Raw genomic sequence first — 17,876 nt, forward strand, 5'->3', positions numbered from 1 at the left:
GCTCATTATATACATCTCCCCAACTAACAATTATTAAGCTTTCTTTGAATTGCTCTATGGATAGCGGGTTGAGCGACCTTACAATTTTACTTAATGGTTTCCGAACTGTACACCCTGTTAGGTTTTGTAAGTTAAACGTTTGTGCATCATGGTCTGACAATCCAAACAGGGAAAGCATGTGTTTGTTTTACATCCTCTTTCTGTACAAATACATTACCTATTAGCGTGCTACTGTTTTGAGCAATAAGTGTAGCGAAATTGATAACTCATTCTAAGTTACATGTTGTTAATAACACTTCTATTTCACTTCTCCTCTCAGAGTTATTTAGAAAGTTTACATTGAAATCACCACAGATTAATAACTTCTTTTTTTTGTCTGACAGACAGCATAATAGGGAGTCAAACGTTTTTATGAATAGCTCCCAGTCTCCTAATGGGGACCTGTACACTGTTACTAATATCAACACTACATTATCTAGGTGAAGTTCACATGCACAAACCTCAAAGTGCTGATCAACACAAAATTTGCTCACCTCTACAGTTTTGCATGTACACCATTGTTTTATGAAAATGGCAACTTCTCCTTTATCCATCCTAGATCTACAAGTGTAAGATGCTAAATTATACCCACTTACACTTACACAGTCCATGCCCATAGTTACTTGCTGTTCAGACACACAGAGCATATCAATCTCATTCTTATTTTCGAGATCATCTAATCACACTAATAGCTGATCTACTTTATTTTTATTCCCCTGATATTTTGATGAAGTAAGTTGATACTGCTCTTGGCTTTACCCTTATTTACTGTACATAAAGTTTCTTTTATTCTATTTATCTTGATTGTCATCTGTCTGGACTTTGGCATTAACCTAAAAAAATCTGTCTGCCTGGACCCATTAACCACAGGGACCCATCCTTGTGGGACTGTGGACCCCCTTACAGTTTCCACTAGTAGAGAAGCTAACTCATTTTGCTCCATCCTATTCAGGTACGGGCCATGTGTAGTGTACCCCCACCTACCAACATCATTTACTGGAACAACACTTACGTGAGATTTCGCTGGTGTCTGGAGCATCCTGTTCAGCTCAGTGCTAACATGCCTTACAGCAGTGTTTACCCAGGACTGATCACGGCGCTGAAAGACCTCCACAAATCCCACATTTTTGTGCTCAGTTTCTGCTCCTATTTTATCCAGGTCACTCCTAATACTGTATCTTGGATTCATGGCCAGGCTGTTTCCTGCTCCCCCAACTATAATTATCTGATCTTCCTTCCCAAAGTCCTTGCATAGCTGACCTAACTTTTCTCTCACCTGGCCAAGGCTAGCACTTGGTTTCACAAAACTTGTGACCTGGTACACTGCACGTAATTTTTCCTCCCTTAACCTATATAATTCCAAATTCGCGTTTTCTAATTCAGCCTTAAGGGCACAAATTTTTGCCTCCTGTTCAGCGATTTTTCTGTCCTTTCTACATAACCTAAATTGCAATGGAATGGCTGAAAATTATTTACAAGTTCATCGGTCCCTCCATCGGTAACGCTGGAATTCAATATGCGACTGGCCCACCCTTACACTTGATGACAGATTCCGGTCTCACAGGCATACGGTCAGTAAGGTTCTGGAAGGTTTCTAGGGGAATGGCAGCCCATTCTTTACTGTGTGTTGCACTGAGCAGAGGTATCGATGTCGATCGGTGAGGCCGGACAAGAAATCGGCGTTCCAAAAGACCCCAAAGCTGTCCTATAGGATTCAAGACAGGACTCTGTGCAGGCCAATCCATTACAGGGATGTTATTGTCGTCTAATTACTCCACCACAGGCCGTGAATTATGACCACAAGCTCGATCGTGTTGAAAGATGTAATCGCCATCGCCTAATTTCTCCTCAGCAGTGGGAAGCAAGAATGTGTTTAAAACATCAATGCAGGCCTGTGATACTGCGACGCAAAACAACAAAGGGTGCAAGCCCCCTCCATGGAAAACACGACCACACCATAACACCATCGCCTCCTAATTTTACTGTTGGCACTACACACGCTCGCAGATGACGTTGACCAAGCATTCGCCATACCCACATCCTGCCATCGGATCGCCATATTGTGTACCGTTATTCGTCACTCCACTCACCGTTTTCCACTGTTCAATCGTTCAATGTTTACCCTCCTTACACCAAGCATGGCGTCGTTTGGCCTTTACCGGCGTGATGTGTGGCATATGAACAGCCGCTCGACCATGAAATCCAAATTTTCTCACCCCCTGCCTAACTGTCATAGTACTTGCAGTGGATCCTGATGCAGTTTGGAATTCCTGTGTGATGGTCTGAATAGATGGCAGCCTATTACATATTACGACCCTTTCAACTGTCGGCGGTCTCTGTCAGTCAACAGACGAAGTCGACCTGTACGCTTTTGTGCTGTATGAATCCCTTCACGTTTTCGCTTCACTATCACACGGGAAACAGTGGACGAATGGACGTTTAGGAGTGTGGAAAAACTTGGGTACAGACGTATGACACAAGTTACACCCAATCACTTGATCACCTTCGACGTCCGTGAGTTCCGTGGAGCGCTCTATGTTGCTCTCTCACAAAGACTGACGACACTGAGGTCGCTGACATGGAGTATCTGGCAATAGGTGGTAGCACAACGCACCTAATATGAAAAACTTATGTTTTTGGCACTGTCCGGATACTTTTGATCACATAGTGTAAGGGTACACGTATGGGCCTTTGGCTCCGAATATCGGTGATGTTTCTTTGAATGGTTCGCAAGCTGACACTTCTTGATCGCGCAGCACTGAAATCTGCAGCAATTTGCAGAAGTGTTGCATCTCTGTCACCTTGAACGATTCTAACCATTCGTTGTTGGTCCCATTCATGCAGGATCTTTCTCCGGCCTCATCGATGTCGGAGATTTGGTGTTTTACCGGATTCCTGACATTCACGGTACACTCGTGAAACTGTCGTACGGTAAAAACCCCACTTGATCGCTATCTTGGAGATGCTATGTTCCATCGCTTGTGCGTTGACTATAAAACCAAGTTCAAACTCACTTAAATCTTTATAACCTGCCATTGTAGGAGCAGCAAACGACCTAAGAACTGCACTCGTTGGCGGCCGGTGTGGCCGAGCGGTTCTAGGCGCTACAGTCTGAACCGCGCACGGCTACGGTCGCATCATGTTCCACTCTTGCCTCGGGCGTGGATGGCTGTCATGACCTTAGGTTAGTTAGGTATAAGTAGCTCTAAGATCTAGGGGGCTGATGACCTCAGAAGTTAAGTCCCATTAGTGCTCAGAGCTACTTGAATTTGAACTGCACTTGTTGTCTTGTATAGGCGTTGCCGACCGCAGCACCGTATTCTGCCTGTTTACATATCTCTGTATTTGAATACGCATGCCCTTACCAGTTTCCTTGACCCTTCAGTGTAAATATCAAACGGAAGTAAAATGGGCTAGTGAATTCGCATTGTAGAGACGGTTATCTTCAAATGTGGTACATATTTGCAGCAGGTATATTAAATCATATTAAGGTTGTTGTACGAAAAAAGTAATGAGTAAAAGAAAAATGACATTCCAAACATTTAGGAAACATTTTTGATCGTGTTTCGTATATCGTTATTAACTAATACAACTTACTAATTTTATGTACACTCCTGGAAATTGAAATAAGAACACCGTGAATTCATTGCCCCAGGAAGGGGAAACTTTATTGACACATTCCTGGGGTCAGATACATCACATGATCAAACTGACAGAACCACAGGCACATAGACACAGGCAACAGAGCATGCACAATGTCGGCACTAGTACTGTGTATATCCACCTTTCGCAGCAATGCAGGCTGCTATTCTCCCATGGAGACGATCGTAGAGATGCTCGATGTAGTCCTATGGAACGGCTTGCCATGCCATTTCCACCTAGCGCCTCAGTTGGACCAGCGTTCGTGCGGGATGTGCAGACTGCGTGAGACGACGCTTCATCCAGTCCCAAGCATGCTCAATGGGGGACAGATCCGGAGATCTTGCTGGCCAAGGTAGTTGACTTACACCTTCTAGAGCACGTTGGGTGGCACGGGATACATGCGGACGTGCATTGTCCTGTTGGAACAGCAAGTTCCCTTGCCGGTCTAGGAATGGTAGAACGTTGGATTCGATGACGTTTTGGATGTACCGTGCACTATTCAGTGTCCCCTCGACGATCACCAGAGGTGTACGGCCAGTGTAGGAGATCGCTCCCCACACCATGATGCCGGGTGTTGGTCCTGTGTGCCTCGGTCGTACGCAGTCCTGATTGTGGCGCTCACCTGCACGGCGCCAAACACGCATACGACCATCATTGGCACCAAGGCAGAAGCAACTCTCATCGCTGGAGACGACACGTCTCCATTCGTCCCTCCATTCACGCCTGTCGCGTCACCACTGGAGGCGGGCTGCACGATGTTGGGGCGTGAGCGGAAGACGGCCTAACGGTGTGCGAGACCGTAGCCCAGCTTCATGGAGACGGTTGCGAATGGTCCTCGCCGATACCCCAGGAGCAACAGTGTCCCTAATTTGCAGGGAAGTGGCGGTGCGGTCCCCTACGACACTGCGTAGGATCCTACGGTCTTGTCGTGCATCCGTGCGTCGCTGCGGTCCGGTCCCAGGTCGACGGGCACGTGCACCTTCCGCCGACCACTGGCGACAACATCGATGTACTGTGGAGACCTCACGCCCCACGTGTTGAGCAATTCGGCGGTACGTCCACCCGGTCTCCCGCATGCCCACTATACGCCCTCGCTCAAGTCCGTCAACTGCACATACGGTTCACGTCCATGCTGTCGTGGCATGCTACCAGTGTTAAAGACTGCGATGGAGCTACGTATGCCACGGCAAACTGGCTGACACTGACGGCGGCGGTGTACAAATGCTGTGCAGCTAGCGCCATTCGACGGCCAACACCGCGGTTCCTGGTGTGTCCGCTGTGCCGTGCGTGTGATCATTGCTTGTACAGCCCTCTCGCAGTGTCCGGGGCAAGTATTTTGGGTCTGACACACCGGTGTCAATGTGTTCTTTTTTCCATTTCCAGGAGTGTATTTTACTGATTGATAGTAAGGTCGGCCAGGTTGGGAATAGTGGGTACTGGATATTTTTTGCCTTGAAAATCGCTGTGCCTGCCGGTAAATGGTCAGACAGTTCTAATATACATCACCATTGTTCACAGAGAGGTTGACAGAGGAAGCTTGTTCAATTATTTATAGTAAATTCTTTTTTTGTTTTTGAGAGGCCAGATGTAAGATGGTGCCTTCATTTTCTTTAGAACAATTAGAACAACTACGGAACTGACACCTAGATGTTCCTCATACTCAAGAAGAAAATAAATCATTTATGTTATTCTTACTTAAATGAAGAGTAATAATTTATTTCTGTATCAACATTCAAACAAAGTCTTTCATCCGACAAATGCAATTTCTTATTACTTATTTCACTTTCATAGTTCTTCCTGTGAATCACTCAAGTCGACATGGCGTCCGATCGGGTAAAGTGCCCGCACTACTCGTGAGAAAAGTCGCCAAGGTGTTCACTGCAGCGAGAATTAGTTGCTTGTAAAAAACACGCATAATACAACAAATAAAACTAACTTCCAAACCATTTCATATGCAAATCTATCTACATCTACATCTACATCTACACGACTACCCTGCAATTCATATTTAAGTGCTTGGCAGAGGTTTCATCGAACCACAATCATACTATCTCTCTACCATCCCAATTCGGGTATCATATCTGCCATACTCCCTCCCCTATTACGTGATAATACAAAACGAGCTGCCCTTTTTTGCAAACTTTCGATATCTCCGTCAATCCCATCTGGTAAGGATCCCACACCACGCAGAAATATTCTAACAGTGGTCGAACGAGTGTAGTGTCAGCTGTCTCTTTAGTGGACCTGTTGCATCTTCTAAGTGTTCTGCCAATGAAACGCAACCTTTGGCTCGCCTTCCCCACAATATTATCTATGTGGTCTTTCCAACTGAAGTTGTTCGTAATTTTTACACCCAGATACTTAGTTGAATTGACAGCCTTCAGAATTGTACTATTTATCGAGTAATCGAATTATAACGGATTTATTTTGGAACTCGTGTGGATCACCTCACACTTTTCGTTATTTAGCGTCAACTGCCACCTGCCACACCATACAGCAATCTTTTCTAAAACGCTTTGCATCTGATACTGGTCTTCGGTTGACCTTACTAGACGGTAAATTACAGCATCATCTGCGAACAACCTCGCATCGCCATTCTATCCATTTGTGTTAATTTTCAATTAATTAAGTTACAAAAATAGCCAGTGGTATATTATATTTAGCCGAATACAAAAGTCCGATTGAAACGGTCTCCTGCAAGCGCTTCCCATTTTTTCAGGCACTAGGGAATCAAGATTCATAAAAAATGTGCCTGCAAATCTAAAAAACAACATGGGATCCTATTGTGATGATCTTGTCCACAGCACCCACTTACGTACGGAAATTAGGACGCTATCTAAACCTTCAGAAAAATTCATGTAATTTCAGTACATTACTTTCTTTCTCACTTAGGAATATTTGTTGTGATAGCTTACATTATGTAGATCCAAATGTGTAAGTGGTAGGATTATGTCAATAACCATGGTTTAGTGAAATTTGAATTTCTCTTTGAGTGGTCACTTTACTCCCCTCCTTTCCATCTCCCTATGCAGCCTGAGGTGTTGCGTTACAATGTCAGTATTGTCTCCTAAGCAAAAAAATTTGACGTCCACTAATCTAGCCTGACGAGCTATGCTCGAGAATCGGACGAAAAGGTGTTTTCTGAGCCACTTATTTCGTGGGTAAATTACATTCTCTTAAGATTCTCCCAAGGAGTCTGTCTTGGCATCTGCTTTTCCTACTACTTCCTTTATGTGGTTATTCTATTTTAGATCTTCCTGGATGTTTATTTCTAGGTCCTTTGCTGTAGTTAATATTCCCAGTGATTCGTTACCAAAAGTGTAGTTGTACAGAAGCAGATTACTTCGCCTTTTGTGCGCATTATGTTATATTTATTTTTCTTCAGGGTCAGCTGCAGCTTCTACATCAATCTATGATCGTCTACAGGTCTTCTTGCAATTTGTTAAGTCATCTAGCGATGCTGCCTTCTTACAGACAACTGCATCTGCCAACAGCCTAGTAGAGATTCTGACTTTATCCATTATATCATTTGTACATAGTTAAATAGTACGGTCCTACTACACTCACTTGGATTATTCCTGAAATTGCCTTCCCTTTTTTCGACTTTGTTCCGATAAGAGCGAAATGTTGACTTTTGTCTGCAAGGGAGTCCTGAATCTATTCACAAACCCAAACAGATACTCGGTAAGCTCACTAAACAACAGTGCAGAACTGTATAAATGCCTTCCTGAAGTCAAGGAGCACGGCATCAAATTGGGCGCCTACGTCTACAGGACTCTGTATCACATGGACTAACAGAGTGAGCAAGAAATAAAGATGACCACGGCACAGCGCATGCCGTCGCTTGCTCTGGCTGGTGCTACAGACACTTGGCGGCTGCCAGGGTCAAGCAGATAAGTTGTTCTTATTGCGGCTCTCCCTTGTCGCGACACAGCAGGTATGCTGTCGCCTAGACCACACCAAACAGCTCGCCATCATTACGTTCGCTGGGAACTCAACACCAGATCGGCTTATTATAAGATGCAGATGCTTTTTTAAATCTGACTGTATGTGGAACCTGGGAATGTTCAGCGATCGTAGTTGTTTGTAATGGTGAAAGAAGGTACTGCAGTCAGTCGTAACTTGTGTTTATTGTATCAGATCTAAATTTCGATCACTGAGTGACCATCTTCATTGCTGAAGTTAGTACAGGAATCGATTAAAATACTGCTGCATACATATTAACTCCGAAGTACAATTGTATAAATTTCACATGCAAGTGTGTGGGTGAAATTAGATAACGTTAACACATTTCAGCCGTTATTTGGCATAATGTCTCTTGGAGTAGACCCGTGAAATGTTCAAATTGCACTGAGGCTGCTGATAACAATTGCCTCATAACTGGACTCAGCGTACACCATACATGACTACGTCTCCTTGATCCAAACGTCGGAATACAATAATGCATTGTCTATACGTAGTTGGTTATTTGTACATCGCATATATAGCCATTTTAAGGAAATACTTTTTTATCGAGGTACAACAGAAGCGACTACAACAGAGTGAGTGATTTTAAAGCTGCAAAAATTCTTTACAGTCAAAGTGGTAGTAATGTGAACTATATTGTGTAGCTGGCTATTGGTATGTACTTAATTGCCATTCATATTGTGTCACAAAACTACATCATGTATAAATGTATCTAGAAACATTACACATCCATTGTTTCTATAAAATTTAACAATATTAAAACCACAATTTTAGATACACCATTATCAGCACATGGTGGTGCTTATGTGTCCTAGTCACCTCCACAATTCTCATTTTTGTGGTTTCCATATTGTTGCATCCGCATAGAGGCACTACTAACGCCCCTCTTATCCAGTTGGCGTGAAATTTGGAAAAGGGGGGGATTAGTGTTTAACATCCCGTCGACGACGAGGTCATTAGAGATGGAGAACATGCTCGGTTTGTGGAACGATGGGTAAGAAAAACGGCCGTGCTCTTTCAAAGGAAACATCCCAGCATTTGCCTGAAGTGATTTAAGGAAATCACCGAAAACGTAAATCAGAATGGTCGGACGCTTGTTTGAACCGTCGTCCTCCCGAATGCGTGTCCAATGCAGTAACCCCTGAGCCACCTCGCTCAGTCGTGAAACTTGCATAGACATAATCTGTCAAATTTTTGTTTATGTCGTACAACTTCTTTTTGGTGTTGCGATTTTTTTCCGTCACTTTATGTTGGCTCATCACTCCTGACCCCAATTTCTTGGGAAACCACCCTGAAGTTCATGCGCGCAGTCGATTCATAATTGACAGTAACAATGGCTAATTGAAATCTGAGCAGTTTTCAGTATCATCGTATATGGGACCTGCAGCGTCCGAGAAATAAAGAAAAGAAACTTTCATGATTGCAGCCGATGTAGGGTAAGATGTCATAAAACTGGTAGTCAAAACTTGCCAAAAAGAAGATACCCCCAGTCTCTCCATATGTAAACCACACCTATCACAAATGTTCCTGCTGTTAGCTATGCTGCCATTGTTTATAAATAATTAGTCATCATTTCTTTCTCCAATAGAAACTTCACTTTTCAGACTTAAATAAATGTGCACACAGTTCTGGAACATTTGCCTCATTTATGCAAGTATTGACTACATACCAGTCAAATTTGTGTTAGATACACAGAAAATAGTGCTCTGTCAACTAATTTATTCATTATTGACATACGATACGCTCCATTCCTAAGTACTGTATGATTCCTTAAAGTGGTACACTGTCGCCTGTGTCCCAACCAACAGCCACACAGCGGTGTAGCGCGGGATGCCGCACCTACCATACGCCAGGGAAACAACCGCGGGAGACCACAATCCAGCAGTAACCTCATTGCTGAAAAAGAAAAGCTGTCAAACAAAAAATTCGTAGGCTAGAAAACCATGCCAGTGACCAAAGATGTGGCAAGTACTCTAAATGGAAAGGAAACTGAGGAGATTAATTCTGTTTCCGACATTTGTTTGGAGAGTGACTACAGCATGGATGAGGTCGCTCTGTTTGCAGAATTCACACCAGATCCTATTGTAATGATTGATCAGGCAAACGTAGGTGGAGAACATTATATCTTGGCTAAACTGAGATAGGAAAGAGGAATCCATACAACTACAGATGTCTGCGCCATACGAAAAAGGACTGTCAAATGACCTAGAAGTTATGACTCTAGGGACTGTGGACAAGGACAACAGTTTCCATATTAAAAGAAAAAGACAATTCCTCTTGTTGCTAATGCGGTGGAAAATATATCGGTCGTTCAATAAATGCCCCACATTTTAAAAAAAGGCATTAATATACATAGACAAACATCCTTGTTGGTGCTTCACATTTCATGTTTGTTCTGTGCGCCGGTGAAATTTCGAACCGTTCTGACACATGGCAGAGCCGTAGTACAGCGTCAAAATGACGTCTACATACGACTTGTGTTCCAAGCAGCTTGCCGTTATGGAATTCTTTTTTGCAGAAAAAGAGACCATGGTAAGCATCTATAAACGCTCGTGTGCAGTATATGGCGATGCTGCAGTTGATAGGAGTAGAGCTGGGCGATGGGCAAAGGAAGTTACAGCGTCAGGAAATGGAGAAACGGAGCTCCACGATCAGCCACGCCCGGGACGTCCTGTCACAGCCACTGCTCCAGACATGCTGAATCGTGCGGATGCCTTTATCCGTGACGACCGGCGCATCACAACTCAGCAACTGGCTCTTCAGTTGTCGGTCAGCATTGTAAGTGCGTCTGCAATGATCGAGACTCTCCGATATTCAAAGAGGGGCTCACGATGGGTTCCACTAATGCTCAAAGCGGACCATAAGATTCAAATAAAGTCCATTTCATCTGAATTGTTGGAGCGTTTTGAGACCGATGGAGAGTCCTTTCTGACACGGATCGTTACAGGGGACGAAAGCTGGGTGCACCGCTTTGCGCCGGAAACAAAAAGGCAGTCAATGGAGTGGCAATATCCTCATTCTCCACAAAAGAAGAAATTCAAAACACCCTCCTCTGCCGGAAAGGTCATGGTGACAGTCTTCTGGGATTGTGATGGTGTCATTCTCGTGGATGTGGAGGGTGTCAATCATCAGTTCAGAAGCATACGTGAAGACTCTCAATAAACTCAATAACTGTTTCCATCGTTTTCGATCGGACAAGAATCAAGCAGAAATTATTGTCCATTTGCTAGTTATCAACAAAAAATATTGGACACTACGAATTTTGCTAGGCCGTTTAAGGTACAAAATGGATTTTGCAGCAGTATTTGCCTGTTAATGATAACTTTTTATTCATGGATATTAAGTGTTACATATTATATATTGGGTGTTCCATAAATAATGTAATATTTTTTTAATTATAAAACACATACTTTATTTGAAAACGCTAGTATTATCATGTCAACAATCAATATGGAACACAAAGACTGAGATTAAACATGAAACAGGCAAATGTGTTCCACCCCGCTTCTCTGCAGACATCCACAAAATTTTCAACTATACGAGAGCCAAGTTTCGCTTAAATTTTTACCAACGACGCGTCTAATTTCTGCCTTGGGTTGAGGGCTGATTCGTGGATTGATCATATAAAGACGAGATTTGACATGGGGTCAAATTCGGTGGCCAGTTCTGATCGCCATTACGAGAGATGAGACGAGCAGGGAATCTTATTCTCAACAACCTTGATGTTCAAGGTAGTGTGGCTTGCTTTCCCTCTCCTGGTGGAACTACATGCGTTACATATTCAATTCTTGCAATTGTGGTCATAAAAACTGTGCTATCATATGGCGATAACGATCAAAAGTCACAACTGGAGGCAGATTGTGATACCCACTACACACTGTATGTCAATTTTCGTTGCATTACGACGAGCGGTTTCCAATGTATCAGTAAAAAATATGAAGTCAGCACTTTTTATGGCAACTAAAACTCCCAGAAATCACTTGAGACCAGTAAGTGTGTAAAGTTTCCCAATATCATTTGTTCCCGGATATCCGCTCATTGCAGGGTAGCATCCTTACATATTATAGAAATGTATGTACTTATGTATGTTCTACATCTTCTCCTAAATCGCCTTAGTGAATTCAACCAAACTTGGTACACGTATCTCTTACTGTCAGTCAACGATCTCTGTGGGGTTAAGAACGACCTGCCAACTATAGTTCAGTAGATATGACATCATAAACAATGAGATGCGTGAAAAACTGCATCATAATTGGTAAAGTTTTACTATACCTATTCTTTACTACGAAGACATTCCCAGAGTCGAATCAACTTAAGGAAATCCCTGACGCCTGGCTGCATTTTTGACAGATTTCAGGTGCGAAGCGCAAACAGCTGCAGGCGAAAACAAGTCATAGAGATGGGAAGCAGCTTCGCCCTTTGGGCGGAAACTGTCTAATTTGGATACTGTGCTAATGCATTTGTACGTTATGCAGATTTCCTTCTACGACTGCTTCGTAATGTCAAAGATGATTTCAGAAATACAAGGAAATGAAATTTTTTGATATTACACTAAAAATGCAGTTCATTTTTTGTTTTCTTTGCTAATAGATAATTGGAAAATGAATACCCTGGCAATGCCTGTTTTTCAGGTACTGTAAAAATAGAACACCATATATAATCATCCTCTTGGTTCAGATTGCACATCAAGCTTTGTGTCCCCGTTTAAGTGGCTGTACGTACCGGTTTTCAGGCCAGAGGAAGAGAGAACCATTTCCACCATGATCCCGCCATTAAAAGAACGATTATTAAAAAAATACTATTAGATGGATTACCGTATTAAACATAATTTGTGACAGGATTGAGGATTTCTTGGTGGGGAGGATGTAGCTTGTTATGTGAATTCTGGTTTTCTCGGCGTAATTGGTTAAAGGTGTGGTTCTGGATACACGGCCGAGTTGTTGTTTCCATTTTACGCACAATATTTCGACGACCTACCTAGTCATCATCTTCAGGTGTCACGAATTTTCTGTTATGTGCACTCGCTGGATAGACTCCAGCCACTCTGGTGGGAGTCCAACCAGCGAATGCAGATAAGAGCAAAACTCACAGAACATGAAAATAAGTACTGGGCTGGTCGCCGAAATAATGTGCATAAAATAGAAAAAACTCGGATGTGTACCTGCAAGATACCATGTTATCTTGGATGGACAGTCATCGACGGAAGTGAAAGTAACTTCAGACGTTCCCCAGAGGTGTGTGCGAGCAGCCTCGCTAGTCAAAGTGATTACAATGTTGACAACTTGTTTTAAATCTTCATAAACGTAAAAGCGTTAGTTTTGGAAACATTCGACTCCAACAAACAACTGGGTGTAACAATTAGTAGGAATGTAAAATGCAGTTATCAAATAGGTTCGGTCGTGGGTAAGGTAGGTGGCAGACTGGTGCATTGGCGGAATACTAGGGAAATGCGGTCAGTATACAATGGACATTCATTATAAATAACTTGATCCCCGTTTTGGTCTATTGCTCGGGTGTGTGGCATACATATCAAATAGGACTAACAGGAGGAAATGAACGCAAACATAGAAGGTTTGTTTGTACGTGAGAGTGACACAGATGTGCTGAAATGGCACCCTTGAATACATATGTTAAGCATCCCGACAAAACCTACTTACAAAGTTCCAATAACTGGCTCTAAATGTTGACTCTAGAAATATGATACAACCCCCTATCTATCACTCGCATAGGGATCAAGAGGATAAGATTAGATTAATTACAGAGACATTTAAACAATCATTCTTCCCACGCTCCACACGTGAATGGAACGGGTAGAAACCCTAACATGTGGTACCATTCTAAGTACCCACTGTCATGAACTTCGCAGTGGTTTGCACTGCATATACGTAGATGCGCATGCACTGTAATTCTGAAGTCAAATTTCGGATTAAGCACAGCAATACTTAACTCTGGGATTAAACACAGGGTACTACACTACGTTGCGAGCCAACCGCATGAAATGGGGATCTTGACTTTCTACTTTAAGGTATTTACTCTGGCTATCTGGGACCAAAAATGTAACGTGATCCCCCATTTTATAGTTACGACTGAAATTACGTAGTTTCAGACACTTTACTGGTGTCATACAGATATGATTTTATGTATATAGACTGAAGTGGCGAGTGAAATTTTGTACCAAGGCTCGAACCTGGATCTCTTGCTTACTAGGCACTTGTGTTAGCCACTAAACCACCCTGGCACTGAGGTTCACACAACTGCACGGTTTACCCTCACATGTCTTGCTCCTCCACCAGTGCACGAAGACGTCTTAGTGGCTAACGAGCCTGCGTAGTAAGCGGAAGACAAAGGTTCGATTCCCAGCCCTGGTACAAATTTTCACTCACCACCTCAGTCCGTACATAAAATCATATCTGTATGAGACCTGTAAAGTCTCTGAAATTGTGTCATTTCGTTTGTGTAAGTACCTGCTTCTGGGTTTCGTGCTGGATCCCCCATTTACGTTCGATGCTGAGGTTTTATTCCAGAACATGGAGGGCCTCCGCAATTCTGTTCGTGTGTAAGGGGGAGTTTAAAGTAGACTGGGGCAGCAGTGGTAACCTGGATCGAGGAGAGAGGCATGCCAGGGTAATCCGTGCAGTTATGTGAATCGCCGTGCCAAGGCGGCTTAGTGCCTGACGCACCTACCTAGTAAGCAGGAGACCCGGGTTCGATTCGTTACCTGGGCACAAAAATTCGCAGCAGTTTCAGTCTGTACACATACAATTTTATGAATGCTTGTTCACTAAGCGTTCAGGGTAGTACTGGATTCTGAAATTATTGTGAAACATTTATGCCCCACGATTTTAATAGACTAAACCAAACAAAATAATCTATCCGGAATGACCACGTAGTAATGAAGTTACTTCAGCTAGCATTCTTAGCAAGACAATTTTTAAACATGTTTGGTATACACAGTGGTGACAAAAGTCACGGGATAGCGATATGCACGTACACAGAGGGTAGTAGTATGCGTACAGAAGGCAATAAACGGCAGTGCATTGGCGGAGACGTGATTTGTACTCAGGTGATTCAAGTGAAAAGGTTTCTGACGTGATTATGGCCGGAAGACAGGAGTTAACAGGCTATGAATGCGGAATGGTAGTTGGAGCCAGACGCATGGGACATTCCACTCCGCAAACCGTTAGGGATTTCAGTATTCCGAGACCCACAAAGGCAAGAGTGTGCCGAGAATACCAAATTTCGGGCATTACCACTCACCATGGAAAACGCTGTGGCCGACAGCCTTCAGTTAACGACCGAGAGCAGTGGCGTTTGCGTAGGGTTTCCGTGCTAACAGACAGTCAACACTGCTTGAAATAAATGCACAAATCAATAGTGGATGTATGACAGACGCCTTTGATACGTTAGCCTTTAAAGGCAAAGAAGTATAGGTGAACATAACGACTGTTCGCGATAGCGACCTGTTTAAAAGAAAATGTCCCTGAGCACTATGAGACTTAATTTCTGAGGTCATTAGTCCCCTAGAATTCAGAACTGCTTAAACCTAACTAACATAAGGACATCAAACACATCCATGCCCGAGGCAGGATTCGAACCTGCGACCGTACCGGTCGCGCAGTTAGAGACTGTAGCACCTAGAACTGCTCGGCCACAATGTATTAGTAGGTACCTTGTGACTTTTATCACCTCAGTGTGTAAAGGAATGGAATTCTGAATAATATTAATGGTCTAGAGATTTAGCATTCAAGAATCCAGTTATTTAGTGGAACTATTTAGCACTGAACAGGACATTATCAGCACTATTCATTGTCAAGCTGTAATAGCTACAGTCCCATAGTTATATATGACGTGGGGGAATTAAATGAATTTGTATGCCGATCAGCTATGGTAAGCCTCACTGAAACATAAGGTATATAATCTATTTAAGGATAGGTTTCTGTATCATACACTACCTTCGGTCTGCCAGATCAACAGTGAAGCATAACAGTGGGAAACTGCGACTACCACAGACAGTAAAACTTTGCAAGGATTCGTTTAATGGCAAAACAGCTGCCAACTAAATAACATTGGCTGAAGACCACATGCTACTCTGCACATGGTGAGAAATACCATACTTACTCGCCATCATGATTAGGATAAAATGAATTAATGCTACACACGTCAAATTGAATTAAGTGATTTTAAATGGGGAAGATGGGTACAAGCCTAATGATGACTACATGGAGCATCTACACAAACAGATACAAGAACCTCTAATAAATGGAATTTTTGACACTAAGCTTCACTCAATGTAACAAATTTCACATGAAAAAAGTTATTTTAATATAAATATAATCATTTCCTTTGCTTGAAGGTGCCACAGGTTTAAACAGATCCTAACTCATGAAATCCAAGCCAACCTAGAGCTACATCTCCACATTTCAGTCTAGCATCAATACTCACAAGCTCCTCTCAGCAGACTCTCCACTCACAATCTTTTTCTCCCTAAACCTGTCACAACCCTCACCATCAGTACTCTATGGAGAGTGTGGCAAACTGACCAGTTGCCCACACCCACCATAAAGCATGAGATGTTAACCCAATTAGGGTTGGAAAAAGCATGAGTATCTACTGCCCTCTTTTTCTGAACAGAGAAGACTTAGAGAAGATCTACCCAGCAGGGCACAGGACCAATCAAATGGCACAATTTTAAGAACAGTGTGAAAGTTCTGTTCTTCTGTTAAGATGTGATACTGCCAACTAAGTTTGAAAGGAAAACTAAAAGACATACCCCTGGCCTCCCAAAGGAGGAGGAAAGGAAACCTCCACTGGCTAGCAGCTTTGCTGCCATGGAAATGCAAGGATAAGTATTTGTTTCCATTTCATGGAGGTTACTACCCCAGTATTTAGTAAAAAAAAAAGGCACATGGCTATCAATCACAAAAGACTGTAGAGAGAAATAAAATAAAGTTCCACAGAAACATTCCTCCAGGCATTGGCAGGAAGATGAATCACATGATCATTATTAATAAATAATACAGGTAAGTCAGTGAATGGCAACATTATGGAGGAGGTACAAAAATAATGTATGTCTTTCATCATTCCAATGCCTGAAGTGAAGTTTCCATAGAGACTCAAGGTTTGATATGAAGGATGAGGTTAAAAAAAAAAAATGTTAGGCCCTGGGTGGATTGGAATGTATACATGTTTAAAGGGGTTTTTGACAGAACTCTAGGTCCATAGTCAATGTTCTCATCTTTCTTTTGTGACACATCATAAACTAAGTTACAGTTAATTAGTAAACACATGTAATAAGCCTCAAAATGTTGCCAATGTTACCCAGATAAAAGACACAAGTTCACTCTTAAAATTATGAGACTATGTATTCCAGGATTAACAGACAAATATATTATCCCCTTTTATGCACACATCACATAGAGAGATAGTTGGCTGTACACGGATAGTTATTATTCTTATACACCATATACAAACTAAATAGGTAGGAGAGGAGTGTTATGCACCTCTGCTACTCACTTACAATTTGTTCACAGTGTCCTGACTGAGATTTAGGGAAGGTGTGCGGAGAAGAGGATGAAGCAAGCTCCACCTACTGGATCCCAACACATTGGCCCCTACAGGGGCAGTGGTAGTGCAGGGAGAACAAGTTGCACTTTCCTCACAAAGTTCTGGCACTTCACATGTGTTTACTGGGTTGGCACAGTACAGCAAGGCAATCACTTGGTAAGGGCTAGAGTAACATAGGTACTGTGTTTTAGATCACTAATGTTGGCAGCAGCCAGGCTCAAAACGTTTATGGCCTCTTGTCTGTGGCCTTCTAGTGGCGGCAGTTAATCAGGAAGTAGGAAGGACATTGTGAGACAACTATGCTGGCGCTTGTGCGGACAGATGTATACATAGGCTCTGTGACGCATGGGTACACATATGGACTGTGAGCATTTTTTGTGATTTGCATTTCCTTTAAATCCCATCTGGTAAGTAATGATCAATACCTATTTTAGTATAAATTATCAGAATTGACTAAAGTATCCTTACTTTTGTACTGATAATGTTAGCATCCTTCTCACAATGTTTCCCAACCCATTTGGTTAAGATTGCCTAATAGTTATTCTATGGATGGTATAGACTGCTCCTCCCTCATCTCTGGAGGAAAGTGTGTAGAACTTGATTGTTCCACTATTAACCTATCAATTGTGACCACCAATAACCATGAAACAACACTGAGCTTTGCA

At 42.6% G+C, this 17,876-nt stretch overlaps 1 protein-coding gene across 2 annotated transcripts in view; it reads left to right on the top strand.

Moving 5' to 3' along the window:
- Nucleotides 1–17,876, top strand: part of LOC126335233 (uncharacterized) — a 385,936-nt gene that overhangs the window by 342,408 nt on the left and 25,652 nt on the right. The gene's annotated exons all lie outside the window — the stretch shown is intronic.

The sequence above is a fragment of the Schistocerca gregaria genome, chromosome 2, assembly GCF_023897955.1.
Source record: "Schistocerca gregaria isolate iqSchGreg1 chromosome 2, iqSchGreg1.2, whole genome shotgun sequence".
Taxonomy (NCBI): Eukaryota; Metazoa; Arthropoda; class Insecta; order Orthoptera; family Acrididae; genus Schistocerca; species Schistocerca gregaria.